The following is a 17,413-nucleotide window of genomic DNA, read 5'->3' as shown; positions in this document are numbered from 1 at the left end:
AAATAGTCTTTTACTTTTATAAAAAATAGAAAGAATTACTAGATTTTTATTATAACTTAGCTAAAAAATATATAATAATAATTAGGCTAATCTTTTTAAGATTTTTATAAGTATTTAGTTTTTATTAAAAATTATCTTTTTTATAAACTTAATATTATTATATAAATTTACTAATATTATATTAAGCTACTTTTAATATTTAAAAATACTATAGCCTTTTAAAAAGGTATTAGATTTTTAGAAATTTAAGAAAAATTAGTTTAATTAATATAATAACTTTAAGATATATTAAATTAAAAAAATAAATATATAAAGAACCTATTTAAATTCCTATTAATAAAAAAGAAACCTTATTAACTTTAAAAAACTAAAAAAATATACTTATATTAATAACCTTATAAAAGTAACTTAAATTATACTTTAATTTATATTATTAAAAAAAAAGGAAAAAAAAAAGAAAAAGATATAAGCTTAATAGAATATTATAATTACTATAAGATAGATTATTACTTTAGAAACTGCCTTAAAACTAGAAAAATAAACTAAATTAAAAAATTAAAAAACTAAATATAGCTAGAAATATAAAATAATCTTTAATTAATATCTTTATAATAATCTTAAATAATAACCTAAATATACTATAAATTAGGTTTAAAAAGAAAATTTTTATTATTATTAAAACTTAAGGCTATAAAACTATTATAATATAAATATACTTAAATTATAGTATTAAAATAAATATTATTAATAAAACTTTTATAAAATCTTAAAGATTTTAATAATTAAAAAATATTAATATATCTTTTTAAAAAACTAATAATACTTAATTTAAAATTATAAGATAATAGGAAATACCTTTAATATTAATTAATTACTAAAAATAGATATATAAAACTACTTAAAGTTTAATAAATATTAATAAAAAAGATTATAAAAAATTAATATTTTTTTTTATTATTATTTTAAAAGATTTTTAAATTATAGCTAATTTTAAAGTAAAAAAATAGTAATTTAAAGGCTACTATAATAGCCTTAAATTCCTTAAATATTAGTAATTTTTAAAGAAAATCTATAATAAAGCTAAGATCTTTACTATTACTATTATTAATAAACTTTATTTACTTTTTAATAAAGACCCTTAAAAACTTAATTAATTTAAAAGTATTCCTTATAAGCTTAAGGCTTATATTAAAGTCTTTAGCTATAATAAGGTAATTAAGATATTTAAGTTTAAGAAAACTAATTATATTATTAACTTAATTAAAAGGAAAAAACCTTTTTATAAGCTTATTTTTTTTTTTATAAGTAAAGTTAAAAGAACTTTAAAAATATATTTAAAAGAACTTAAAAACTAGCTAAATTTACTTTTTAAAAAGCCTAATTAGCTTTCTTATTCTTTTTATTTTTTTAAAAAAAAAAGATTTTACTTTTATATAAATTACTATAAGCTAAATACTATTATTATTAAGAATTATTACTTTTTACTTTTAATATTAAAGATTATAAATTATATTTAAAAAATAAAGTACTTTTCTAAAATTAATATTAAAAATATATATTATAAGATTTATATTTAAAAAAGTAATAAGTAAAAAACTACTTTTTAAACTTACTATAGTTACTTTAAATATATAATTATATTACTTAAATTAGTTAATATATTTATTATATTTTAATATTATATCTATTAAATATTTTAAGGTTTTATAAATATAATTTATATTATTTACTTAAATAATATTTTAGTATTTTTTAAAACTAAAGAAAAATATATAAAGTACCTTAAATAGATCCTAAAATAAATAAAAAAAGCTAAATTATATATAAAACCCTTTAAGTATTTTTTTTATTAAAGTAAAGTTAAATTTTTTAGCTTTATTTTAACTAAAGAAAGAGTTAAAATAGATTTAATAAAGATTTATATAATCTTTATATAGCCTAAACCTACTACTTATAAAAAGATTTAAGTATTTTTTAAGTTTTATAATTTTTATAAATAGTTTATTTATAGATATTTAAAGGTTATTATACTTTTTATAGTTTTTTTAAAAGAAAGTTAAAATAAAAAGAAACTTAAAAGTATAAAGTTAAATAATTAAGAAAAGTAAGTATTTTAAGCCTTTTTTATTAAATTTAAAAAGGCTTTAGTTTTATAATACTTTAATTTTAAAAGATATATTTATATTAAGATAAATATATTAAATTATATTATAATTAATATTTTTTTTTTAGCTAAATAATAAAAAATATTACTATTTTATAGTATTTTAGTTATAAAGTGTTATAACCTTAAAAAAAAGTATAGTATATTTAATTAAAAGATAATAGCTATTATAAAGTTATTTAAATATTAATAGTATTATTTTAAAGGCTTTTTAAGATAAGTAAAGGTCTTAAGTAATTACTAAAACTTTTAATTATTTATAAAAAATACTAAATTAAATAAAAAGTAAGTATAATAATATTTATATTTAATAACCTATAACTTTATAATTAAATATAAAAAGGGATTAATAAGTCTTATTAATATCTTTTTAAGACTTTTAAAAATTAAAAAAAAGAATTATTAAAAGCTAGATTTAATTAAGTTTTTAAAAAATAAAATAGCTAAAATATAAGCTATAATAAGAAATTAGTAATAAAAATAGAAGTTAAGTAAAATACTTATAAAATAAGTAAGATTACCTTAAACCTTAAGTAAGTTAAAGGTAAATAAGATATTTTTAAATATTTAAAATAGCCTAGCCTTATTACTAAATAATATAGATATTATAAGCTAGAAACCTAATTTAAATATATAATTTTAAGATATATTAGGATTATTTATAGTAATTTTTAATAAAATAGTAACTAGATCTTTATATTAAAATAGACTTTTAAAAGATAATATATTAAAGCTTTTAATTAAAATTATTAAGTTAGTATTTTTTTTTTTTTTTTTTTTTTTTTAATTACTATTAGCCTTATTTAAGGCTATTAAGCTTTTAACTTTTTATATAATAGCTTAAATAGTAAGGCCTTTATAATAGGCTAGAATTATAAAGCTTAAAATTAGTTAAGGTTTATCTACTTTAAGTAGTATAATTACTGCCTTAATTAAGTAATATAAGTACTGCCTCTTAGCAGCTATACTAACCTTTTTCCTTTACCCTAGTTAAAAGATCTTTAATTAACCTTTATAACTAGGCCTAGTATACCTATTATAAAGTATATTCCCTAACCTAACTTTCCTTATACTTATTAGTTATAATTACTAATATTTATTATAGCTATTAATATAATACTTACTATATAAAATAGCCTATAGCTATATAATTAAGCCTACTATATAACTTACTATAACCTTAATATAGCTATTAAGCCTATTATAAAAGTAATTAATAAAAAAGAATATAAAAAGTTATATATAATAATAGCTATTATTAAAAAGAACTTCTTATTAAAGTATTAATTTAACTTTATAAAAATAGCTATCTTTAATTATAACTTAATTAGGTTAATCTATTATATAGATCTTTATAACTAAATTAATATAATTTAAGTTAATAATAAGCTATTAGCTTTTAAGGACTTAAAGAGATACTTAAAGGAAGGTCTTTTCTTTTAATTAGACTAGGTAGCTTTCCTTATTACCTTTATAGGCTTAAATATATATAAAAAGTAGCTTCTTAATATAGCTAAAAGGGTTATTATAATAAAAAGGGAGCTGCTTTTAAATTAGTAAAAACTAGGCTAGTTATAGTCTAAGACTATAATAGTAAAAGGGCAGTATATCTATATATAGAGTTAGATAAAGGCAGGGTAATAGCAGGGTTCTATAAAGGAATAAGGTTAACTCTATTTATATAAGTTAGTCAGTAAAAGTTAAATTAACCTGAAGTTAATAATAACTTTATTAATTAAATATATATACCTAGGTATATAACTAACTACCTTTATATCTAAACTGCAGATAAAGTAAAATTAATAATAAAATAGTAGTTAAACTAGGGATTAAGTTAGTATAATTAAAAGATAAAGAAATACTTTATTAGAAGGATAAGATTTCTAAAGTAAGTCTTAAAAAAGGTTTTTAAAAGTAAAAAATAAAAAATAACTTCTTTTACTTTAAAAATAGACTTTACTTATTATAAAAACCTAATTTAAAAAAAGATATTAAAACTATATTATAATTATCTTTTAATAAGATACTTTAGTATTAAATATATTTAAAAGCTAATTTAAAAGAAATTCTATTTAAAAGGCTTAAAAACTAATATAAAGTAATATATAATTATATATAGTATTTATTAAAAAGCAGTATTTAAAAAGCATTAACTTTATAAAAAGCTTAAAAGCTTACTAATTTTATTATAACTTTTTAAAGAGGTTTTTATAGATTTTATTACTAGGCTATTATTAATAATCTTTAAAGGCTAAAAGGTAAATATAATCTTAGTAATAGTTAATAGGCTTATAAGATTTATATAATTCTTATTTATTTTTATTAAGATTATTATATTTAATTTAGTTAAGTTTTTTTATAAAGAAATTAAACTATAATTTAAAGCCCTAAAAGGTATTATATTAAATAAAAAATCTATTTTTATAAATATATTTTAGTTAAAGCTATATTACTACTTAAAGATTAAATAAAGATTATTAATAGTATTTTACTTTTAAATTAATAAATAAATAAAAAAAATAAATTAAATTTCTAGCTATTACCTTTAATACTTTATTAATAATAATTAATATATTTAGCTAAAATTCCTATAAACTGCTTAATTTACTTATAACTTAAGAGTTAATACTATAATAAATATAACTTTTACTATTAATACTATTATTTATTACCTTAGTATTAGTTAATATTTTATAAGGTAAATATGCTTAATTAGGTAAATTCTATTTAATTAACTATAGCTTTATTTACCTACTAAAGGGCTCTTTTAACTTTTAAATAAAACTTTTTCTTATATATAAAATCTTTTTTATCTTATAAAATTAACTTTAATAGAATTTTCTAGGTAATTCTATTATATATAAACTTTAAATACTACTTATAAAAAGTATACTTTTAGGTTTATAAGGATTATAATTATAAAATTAATAATTATTATAATCTAAAGGCTATAATAGGCCCTTAATTTAATAATCTAAGTATTTATTAGGCTTAAAGTATTAATATATTACTACTTAATATTTAAAAATAATATCTTATTTTAGTACTAAATTTAAATAGTATTAGAATTAGGGTTTAAGTAATAGAATATCTTATACTTAAATTTAATTAAGCTAAATAATTACTTATCTATTTAACTATTATAGCTAATTATAAATACCTTTTTTACTAGCTTTTATACTTATATTCTAGCTTTTAAAGTTATATCTTAAATAAAGTCTATAATATTATTATTATTAATCTCTTAGCTATAGCTAAATAAAGGTAAAGATTATATATTTAGTTAGTTAATAGTTTAAGGTTATAAGCTATTTAAGTTTAATATTTTAATTATAATTAAGGTTAGTAATATTAATTTAATAAAGTAATTAAAGTAAAGAACTTATAGATAACTTAAGCTTAGTTAATTCTTCAATAATTTTATAATTATTATAATAATTTTATTAAGTAATAAATAGATTAAAAAAGGTTAAGGTTATAAAGAAGTTATAGACCCTATTAGTTAAGTTTTATAGCTTTTTAGCTAGTTAGGTAATATATTTATTTTAATTAAAGTTACTTAAGATACTATAGCTTAAAAGTAATTTTATTAATTAAGTTTATTAAGATTTTAGTTTAGCTAGAGACTTTATAGTTAATACTTTTATAGCTATTATTAGAATATCTAGGTCCTATTTATTAGTTATTACTAGATTAAGCCTATAAAAAAAAATAAATATAACTTTAAATAAGGCTTTAATAGGTTTTAACTTAAAATTCTATATTATTACTAAAAATAATAGCTTAAAAAAAGGAGTTTTAAAAATTAAATATAAAGTATAGAAACTATAAGAATTATAAGATAGGCTTATAGTATACTAATAAAATACTATTAAAAAGTAAGCTAAGTACTTTAATATAAAATATTAAAAGATAAACTTTAAGTAAAAGTAATTAATTATACTTTTAATTAAAAACTTAAAGCTTAAAAGAAAAAAAAAAAAGCTAGCTTTAAGATTTATTAAATTATTTTAGATTACTAAGTATATTAAGCTATAAATATATTAACTAGCTTTATTAAATTAATATATAAAGATATATAATATCTTTTATATAAGCCTCTTTAAAGTATATTAAGTATATAATTAAAAAAATAATAATTTCTTACTAATACTAGACTTTAAAAAAGAAAATAATTAATAGAAAGTTAAATATATTAAAAAAAAAAAAGGAAATATATAGAAAACTATATTATTTTATAAAATAAAAAGGATAGCCTATAAAATATAATTAATAAGTTATTATTATAAATATTAAAAAGTTAAAATATCTTTATAATAATATATAAGATATAACTAATAAGGTCTTATAATAAAAATAATATAATATAATACTTATTTTTTAATATATTATATATAAAGTATTATATATAATACTAAAAAAATATAATAATATTAAAAGTAAGTTTTAAAGTTATATATTACTATTACCTTTAATTTTATAATTTAATTAAATAAGTAGCTTTAATTTATAAATATAAAAAGATATTTTCCCTAATTTTAGTAAGTTAAATACCTTTTTTATTATTATTTAATTAAAGTAATTAATATTAAAGCTTTAACTTTAAAAGCCTAATTCTAAATAAGCTAAAGATTATAAAAACTAATATAAGATATAATATTATATAATTAATATTAATAATAGCTATAACTATTTAATTAAAGTAATTAATACTTATATATCTAGCTTTTTAATTAAAATCTATAGCCTTAAGCTTAATATTATATTAATCCTTTAATTTTTCTAAAAGTATTATAAAATTATAAGAAAATACCTATTATATATTAATAAACTATTAATAATATAGTAAGTTAATCTTATAATCTTTAGCTACTAAATATAATTATTTAATATTAATAAAAATAGAGCTAAAAATAAAGCCTTTAATAACTATATTATAAATTAAATATATATATTAAAAGACTTAGTAAATTACCTAGAATAGAGTTAATATTTATTAAGGTAATAGTAAGCTTTTATTAATAGTATTATATTAAGTAATAATAATAGTTAATATTAGCTATAGTTTATAGAGTTAAAATATATAGTTATAGTAATTAAATTATAAATATAAATATTATATTATAGGAATTAAAGGCTATTATAGTATAAAAAAGGGGAAGTAAAAGGTAAAAAGGTAATTTAAGAAATAAAGGTTTTAGTATTAAAGAAAAAACTATAAATATTAATAAGCTAAAGCTAATTTAGTAAGTTAATAATAGATTAGATTAAGTTATAAGGTAATATAAAGTAATATAAAGAATATAAATTAAAAAAAAATATAGCTAATAAATACTTAGGATTACTATAAATATAAAAAATACTTTATAAGTTATTATAATATAAGTTAAATCTAAAGCTAAATTAATAAGTAAAAGGCTTTAATTATAAATAGAAATAGTATTATAAAAAAAAAGTAATAAAGAAAAAGCTTTAATTAAAGTTTAAAAATAATAGCTATAAGAATATTAAATAAAAGTAAAATTAACCTTAAAATATAAGTAAATTTACTAAAATTTAACTTAAAAGATTACTAAATTAATTACTATTAACTATTAAAATTAAACTATAATATTATTAAGCTTATATTTTAAGCTAATTTATTATTATCCTTAATATCTATTATAAGATAAGTTTATTAAAAGTAATTAATATTATACTTAATTAAAGTTATAATAATTAAAATAAGCTAAATATATTTTAAAGTAATTATATAAATATTAAATATAATTAAAAAAAAGACTTTAATTATTATAATACTTATTATAAACTAATTATAAAAAGGTAAATTAAATACTAAAGTTACTAAAGTCTAATTTTAACTTTAAGATACTAAAAACTAGCTTTAACTTTAACTATAAGAATTAAAATTAAATACTTTAGAAATAAGTAAAGGTTATTTAAAAAGTAAAAGATATATTAAAAGTAAAACTAAAATTAAAAGTATAAGTTAGCTTAGTAATATAAATATAAATATAATTAAAACTTATAAATTAAATATTATATAAAGAAAAAAACTATAATAAAGATTAGTATTAACTTTAAAGCTAAAACTAATAATATATTTATATAACCTTATAATATCTTTAAAATTAAAGTTAAGACTTATAATAACTTAAGCTAAGAAAGTATTAGTTATAACTTACTAGGCTATATACTTAATATTTACTAACTTTAAGTATAAAGTCTAGATAATATAAAAATAAAGCTAAACTTTAAAAGGTATATTACTTTAAGGAAATAGGTATATTTAGATATAAAAAAGGTAATATATTATAATAGCCTAGATATATAAAAAAGGAGCTTTTTAAAGCTAGATATATTAATATAAGTAGACTTAAGATAGATTAAATAACTTATTTTAATACTTTTAAAGCCTAATAAGAAAAAAGTAATTAAATAAGTTATATATAAGATAAAGAAAGCTTTAAAGAGTTAATAAAAGGTATAAGTAAGCTTCTAGTAAATATTACTATAAAGTTAAAGAAACTTAATAAAATTAATAAAAGTAATAGTTAAGTAAATAAATACTATTAAAGTTATAATATTATCTTAATTACCTTTTAATATATTTAAAGCCTTAAATATAAAAGTTAATTATATAAACTAATTTAAAAAGAGAATAATATATATAAGTAATAATTACTTTTATTACTAAAGGATTTATTATAATAAAAAGAGTTAAAATTACTAAACTTATAAGTAAAACTAGTAAATAAATAAAAGTTTATTATAATAATAAGGTTTAAAAGGTATTATTTTAAACTATTATAAAAGTAATAAATATAATTAAAATATACTTAGTTTTTAATATAGATTTTAGTAAGCTTAAAAAGAACTTTATTATTAAAATTAGAAAAACCTTTACTTATTTTTATTTTAAGGTTAAGAGTATTATAGTTAAATATTATAATTAAAAAGTAAATAAATTAAAGTTAAAATAAAGTAAAAGAGATTAATTAAAGTTAAATTTAAAGATATAAAAGTAAAAACTAAAAAGAAGTAAAAGATATATAAATTAAAGAGATTATATAAAATAAAAAAAAGAAAAAGAGAAAAAAAGGAATTAAATTAAAAGTAAAGTTAAATACTTATTATAAAAGTAATAATAAAAGCTTATAAAAGCCTAAAGAATTAAAGCTAACTTAATAATTTAAAGCTTTATATATATATATATAATTAAAAGATATCTTAAAAAAACTATATATAGGAATCTATAGGGTTTTTTTCCTTTTTTTTTTTTTTTAATTACTATTAGCCTTATTTAAGGCTATTAAGCTTTTAGCTTTTTATATAATAGCTTAAATAGTAAGGCCCCTATAGTAAGCTAGAATTATAGGAGTTAATATTAGTTAAGGTTTATCTACCTTAAGTAATATAATTACTGCCTTAACTAAGTAATATAAGTACTACTTACCTTTTAGTAGCTATATTAACCTTCTTCCTTTACCCTTACTAAAAAACCAAGATATCTTTAATTAACCCTTATAATATACTAGGCCTAGTATACCTATTATACTTAAGTATATTTACTAACTTAACTTTCTCTCTATTAATTACAGTTACTAATATTAATTATAGCTACTAGTAAGATACCTGCTATATATAAAAGCCTAAAGCCTAATTAAAGCTATTATATAATTAACTATAACCTTATTACTATAATTAAATTAGTATAAAGTTAAGCTAATAATAAAGATTACTATAAGCTTTATATAATAATTATAGCTATTAAAAAGAACTTTTTATTTAAAAGCTTATCTAGTTTAATTAAAATAGCTATTTTTAATTATATCTTAATTAACTTAATTAATTATATAGATCTAGCTTACTTAAGTTATTTTATTTATCTAGTTTAGCTAGTTAAAAAGCTAGCTAGATTAAATAAGCTAGAAAGGGCTATAAAAAAAGGCCTGCTTTTTAATATAAAAAAAGTAGCTTTCTTTACTATATTAATAGGTCTAAACTTAGCCTTATATAAAAAGTAGCTTAAAAATATAATTATTAAGGCTAATTATCTATATTATATTTTCTTAATTATATAAAATTAAAAGTAAAGGTAGGGTAATAGCAGGGTTTTAAGACTAAAGGTTTTATTAAAGTTAAAATTAAAAGAATAAGGTTAACTTTTAAGTAAGTTAGTTAGTAGAAGTTAAATTAACCTAAAGTTAATAATAACTTTATTAATTAAATATATATACCTAAGTATATAACTAACTGCTTTTATATCTAAACTATAAATAAAGTAAAATTAATAATAAAATAGTAGTTAAACTAGGGATAGGGTTTTATAATAAGATTAATAACTAAAAGACCCCTTATTAATAAAAACTTTTAAAACTATTAAAGTTTATTAAGAAAAGATATTAGTAATATATTAAAGATTAATTATTACTTAATTTTATTAAAATATTACTTTAGCTAGGGATAGCTAAATAGAAAAGAAAGAGATAATTATAACAGTAATTTAGTAATAAGGCTAATTAGAAAGCTAGCTATATATATAACCTAAAAGCCCTTTAACTTTATCTTAAGAAATCCCTTAATCTAGAATTTTACTTCTTTAAGCTTTAGTTAATATAATACTATTATACTTACTTAGCCTTTTAAACTATTAATTATAATATTAAGCTATTATATAAAAAGTTAAAAGCTTAATAGCCTTAAATAAGGCTAATAATAATAATAAAAAGAGAAAAAAAAAAAAACTATAATTAATTAAATAGATTTTACTTAATTAAGAATATTTATTTTATAAAATAATAACTAAAGCTAAAGTAATAAATAATAATATTAATAATAAAGAATTTATAAATAACCTAGGCTTAGTTAATTCTTTAATAATCTTATAATTATTATAATAGTTTTATTAAATAATAAATATATTAAAAAAGGTTAAGGTTATAAAAAAGTTATAGATTTTATTAATTAAGCTTTTTTATAGCTTTTTAACTAATTAAGTAATATATTTATTTTAATTAAAATTACTTAAAATATTATAATTTTAAAGTAATTTTATTAATTAAGTTTATTAAGATTTTAGTTTAATTAAAGATTTTATAGTTAATACTTTTATAGCTATTATTAAAATATTTAAGTTTTATTTATTAATTATTATTAAATTAAAGCTATAAAGAATATATAATTATTATTAATTTTATAAATTTATAATTAGTAATAAATATATATAAAAGGCTTTTTTATAAATATAAATATTTTATAGCCTTAACCTAGTAATAATTAATAAATAAGACCTAGATATTTTAATAATAGCTATAAAAGTATTAATTATAAAGTCTTTAGCTAAATTAAAATCTTAATAAACTTAATTAATAAGATTACCTTTAGGCTATAATATCTTAAGTAACTTTAATTAAAATAAATATATTACTTAATTAGCTAAAAAGCTATAAAAAGCTTAATTAATAAAATCTATAACTCTTTTATCTTTAGTTTAAATTACTAATTTATTATTAATTTTATATTACTTATAGTTTTTAAATATAAAGGTAATTAATTATATACTTAAGTATATATAATTAATTAATAGAGTTATTATTAACTTTAAGTTAATTTAACTTTTATTAACTAACTTATATAAAAGTTAACCTTTTCCTTTATAAAACCTTACTATTACTTTGCCTTTATCTTTATATTAATAATAAGACCTTTTTTATAATAATAACCTTCTTAAGTATTAATTAGCTATATTTACCTTTAATTTATATTCCTTATATTACTTTATATTACCTTATAACTTAATTTAATCTATTATTAACTTATTAAGCTAGCTTTAGCTTACTAATATTTATAGTTTTTCCTTTAATATTAAAACCTTTATTTTATAATTACCTTTTTACCTCTTTTTTCCCTTTTACTTCTTTTCCTTTACTTTATAATAGCCTTTAATTCTTATAATATAATATTTATATTATTAATTTAACTACTTTAACTATATATTTTACCTTTATAAACTATATTTAATATTAGCTATTACTACTACCTAATCTAATAGCTATAATAAAGGCTTATTACTTTATTAATAAGTCTTAATCTTACTTTAAGTAATTAGCTAGGCCTTTTAAGGCCTTTAATTTAATTATAATAATTAAAATAATAGATATATTTTATATATTTAAAAGCCTTATAATATAATTAAAGATTATAAGATTAACTTCCCTAATTTAATTACTATTTTATTATTAATTTCACTTTATTTATAGTTTAGATATAAGGGCAGTTAGTTATATGCCTAGGTATATATATTTAATTAATAGAGTTATTATTAACTTCAGGTTAATTTAACTTCTACTAACTAACCTACCTAAAAGTTAACCTTATTCCTTTAAACCTTCAGTCTTAGAACCCTGCTATTACCCTGCCTTTACTTAACTCTATTTATAGATATACTATCCTTAATTTTATATAATTAAAAGGATATAGTATAAATAATTAGCTTTAATAATTACATTCTTAAGCCACTCTTTATATAAAGCTAAACCTATTAATATAGTAAAAAAAGCTACTTCTTTTATATTAAAAAATAGGCCTTTTTTTATAGCCTTTTCTAGCTTATTTAATTTAATTAGCTCCTTAACTAGCTAAACTAAATAAATAAAATAACTTAAGTAAATTAAATTTATATAACTAATTAAATTAATTAAAATATAATTAAAAATAACTATTTTAATTAAGCTAAATAAGCTTTTAAATAAGAAGTTCTTTTTAATAACTATAACTATTATATAAAGCTTATAGTAATTTTTATTATTAGCCTAGTTTAATACTAATTTAATTATAATAATAAAGTTATAGTTAGTTATATAATAGCTTTAATTAGGCTTTAGGCTTTTATATATAGTAAGTATCCTGCTAGTAGCTATAATTAATATTAGTAACTGTAATTAATAAAAGGAAAGTTAAGTTAGTAAATATACTTTATAATAGGTATACTAGGCCTAGTATATTATAAGGGTTAATTAAAGAGAGTAAAGGAAAAAGGTTAATATAGCTACTAAAAGACCTATAAGCAGTACTTATATTACTTAATTAAAGTAGTAATTACACTACTTAAGGTAAATAAACCTTAACTAATATTAATTCCTATAATTCTAGCTTACTATAGGGGCCTTACTATTTAAGCTATTATATAAAAAGCTAAAAGCTTAATAGCCTTAAATAAGGCTAATAATAACTAAAAAAAAAAAAAAAAAAAATAAGATTAACTTACTATATTAGTATTAATTTATTAATATATAATAGGTTTTTACTTATAATATTTAAATATTAAAGAAAAGTATATAAATTAAAGATATTATTAATATTAAGATTATTAATATTAGTTAAATTACTATTTATATAGTTATTAACTACTATAATAAAATAATTATAGCTATTAATAGTAATTATATAATAATATATTTTATAATAGCTTATTTAATTCTTAGCTTATTTTAAAATAGTCTATTTAAGTTAAAGCCTTAATATTAATTACTTTAATTAAGTAATAATAAAAAAAGTATTTAGCTTACTAAGGCTAAAGAAAATATCTTTTTATATTTATAAATTAAGGCTATTTATTTAATTAGATTATAAAGTTAAAGGCTATAATACTATATAACCTTAAGACTTACTTTTAAAGTTATTATATTTTTTAGTATTATATATAATGCCTTATATATAATATATTAAAAAATAAGTATTATATTATATTATTTTTATTATATAAGACTTTATTAGCTATATTTTATATATTATTATAGAGATATTTTAATATTTTAATAATTTAATTAAGTTAATTTATTATATAAGCCTTTTTAGCTTAATTAATATAACTTAAGTTAATAATAAGTTATTAGCTTTTAAAGACTTTAAAAAAGACTTAAAGGAAGGTTATTTTTTTTAATTAAATTAAATAGCTTTTTTTATTATTTTTATAAGCTTGAACTTAAATATATATAAAAAGTAGCTTTTTAATATAATTAAAAAGGTTATTATAGTAAAAAGGGAGCTACTTTTAAATTAATAATAGGCTAGTTATAGTTTAAAATTATAATAGTAAAAAGATAAAAATAAGATAATAGTAAAGTTTAATAGTTTAAAGAAATAAAGTTAACTTTTATATAAGTAAATTAATAAAAGCTAAGTTAACTTAAAGTTAATAATAACCTTATTAATTAAATATATATACTTAAGTATATAATTAACTGCCTTTATATTTAAATAAATAAAGTAAAATTAATAATAAAATAGTAATTAAATTAAAATTAATAATTTTATAATTATTTTTTTTTTTTAATTATTATTAGCCTTATTTAAGGCTATTAAGCTTTTAACTTTTTATATAATAGCTTAAATAATAAGGCCTTTATAATAAGCTAAAATTATAAAACTTTAAATTAATTAAAGTTTATTTATTTTAAGTAATATAATTACTACTTTAATTAAATAATATAAATATTACTTAATACTTAATAGCTATATTAACTTTTTTTCTTTATTTTAATTAAAAGATCTTTAATTAACTTTTATAATATATTAAGCTTAATATATTTATTATAAAGTATATTCCCTGACTTAAATACCTATTAGTTATAGTTATTAATATTTATTAAAGCTGCTAATATAATATTATAAAATAGCCTATAGCTATATAATTAAGCCTATTATATAACTAGCTATAACCTTAATATAGCTATTAAGCCTGCCTTATAAGTAGTTAATAAAAAAGATCTAGAAAATATTTATATAATAATAACTACTATTAAAAAGAACTTTTTATTAAAGTATTAATTTAACTTTATTAAAATAGCTATCTTTAACTATAGGTTAATTAAGTTAATTAATTATATAAATTATTTAGCTTATTTTAATATAATTAACTTAAGTTAAGTCTATAATAAGCTTATAAGCCTTTTAAACTTAAAAAAGGTTTTAAAAAAAGGTTATTCCTTTTAATTAAATTAAGTAGCCTTTTTTATTATCTTTATAAGCTTAAATATATATAAAAAGTAGCTTTATAATATAGCTAAAAGGGTTATTACTATAAAAAGGATTTTATTATTAATATAAAAATAAAAATAAAGTAATAGTAAGGTTTCAAGGTTTAAAGGAAAAAGGTTAACTTTTATATAAATTAGTTAAGAAAAGCTAAATTAACTTAAAGTTAATAATAACTAGCTTTATTAATTAAATATATATATTTAAGTATTTAATTAACTGCTTTTATATTTAAATTATAAATAAAGTAAAATTAATAATAAAATAGTAATTAAATTAAGGATTAATTACTTATAAAATAGACTTAATAGTTATAATAAGATTATCTTAAGTATTAATTAGCTATATTTACCTTTAATTTATATTTTTTATATTACTTTATATTATTTTATAACTTAATTTAATTTATTATTAACTTATTAAATTAGCTTTAATTTATTAATATTTATAGTTTTTTTTTTTAATATTAAAACCTTTATTTTTTAATTTATTTTTTTATTTCTTTTTTTTTTATTTCCCTTTTTTTAATATTATAATAGCTTTTAATTCTTATAATATAATATTTATATTTATAATTTAATTATTATAATAATATATTTTAACTTTATAAATTATAGCTAATATTAACTATTACTATTCCTTAATATAATATTATTAATAAAAGCCTACTTTTACTTTAATAAGTATTAACTTTATTTTAAGTAATTTATTAAATTCTTTAGTATATATATTTAATTTATAATATAATTATTAAAGATTCTATTTTTAGCTTTATTTTTATTAATATTAAGTAGTTATATTTAATAGTTAAAAATTATAAAATTAACTTATTATAATATTTATAGTTTATTAATATATTTTTTTTTAATTACTATTAGCTTTATTTAAAACTATTAAGCTTTTAACTTTTTATATAATAGCTTATATAATAAGGCTCTTATAATAAGCTAGAATTATAAAGCTTAAAATTAATTAAAGTTTATTTACCTTAAGTAATATAATTACTGCTTTAATTAAGTAATATAAATACTACTTATAGGTTTATTTTTTAATAGTTATATTAATCTTTTTCCTTTACTTTAATTAAAAGATCTTTAATTAACTTTTATAATATACTAAGCCTAGTATATTTATTATAAAGTATATTCTTTAATTTAACTATTAATTATAGTTACTAATATTTATTATAGCTATTAACCCTAGTTTAACTACTATTTTATTATTAATTTTACTTTATTTATAGTTTAAATATAAAAGCAGTTAATTATATACTTAAGTATATATATTTAATTAATAAAGTTATTATTAACTTTAAGTTAATTTAACTTTTACTAACTAACTTATATAAATAGAGTTAACTTTATTCCTTTAAACCTTTAGTCTAACCTTACTATTACCCTGCCTTTATTTAACTCTATATATAGATATATTACCTAGCTATTTTAGTAGTTTTACTATTATAGTTTTAGACTATAACTAGCCTATTACTAATTTAAAAGTAGCTCCCTTTTTATTATAATAACCCTTTTAGCTATATTAAAAAGCTACTTTTTATATATATTTAAGTTTAGGCTTATAAAGGCAGTAAAGAAAGCTACTTAATTTAATTAAAAAAGAAGACTTTCTTTTAAGTATTTCTTTAAGTCTTTAAAAGCTAATAGCTTTTTATTAACTTAAATTATATTAATTAAGCTATAAAGGTTTATATAATAAATTAACAGGTAACGATAGAAAAGGCATTTAGCCTGCTAAGGCCGGGGAAAATATCTTTTTATACTTATAGATTAAGGCTATTTATTTAGTTAGATTATAAGGTTAAAGGCTATAGCGCTGTATAACCTTAAGACTTGCTTTTAAAGTTATTATATTTTTTAGCATTATATATAATACCTTATATATAATATGCTAAAAAATAAGCATTATATTATATTATTCTTATTATATAAGACCTTATTAGCTATACCTTGCGTATTGCTATAGAGATATTTTAATATTTTAATAATAAATTAACTTAATTAAGCTATAATTAAAGATAGCTATTTTAATAAAGTTAAATTAATACTTTAATAAGAAGTTTTTTTTAATAATAGTTATTATTATATATAATTCTTTATATTTTTTCTTATTAATTACCTTTATAATAAGCCTAATAATTATATTAAAGTTATAGTAAGTTATATAATAGGCTTAATTATATAACTATAGGCTATT

The sequence above is a fragment of the Fusarium musae genome, chromosome 1 (genome assembly GCF_019915245.1).
Source record: "Fusarium musae strain F31 chromosome 1, whole genome shotgun sequence".
Classification (NCBI taxonomy): Eukaryota; Fungi; Ascomycota; class Sordariomycetes; order Hypocreales; family Nectriaceae; genus Fusarium; species Fusarium musae.
This window is presented reverse-complemented; position numbering follows the sequence as displayed.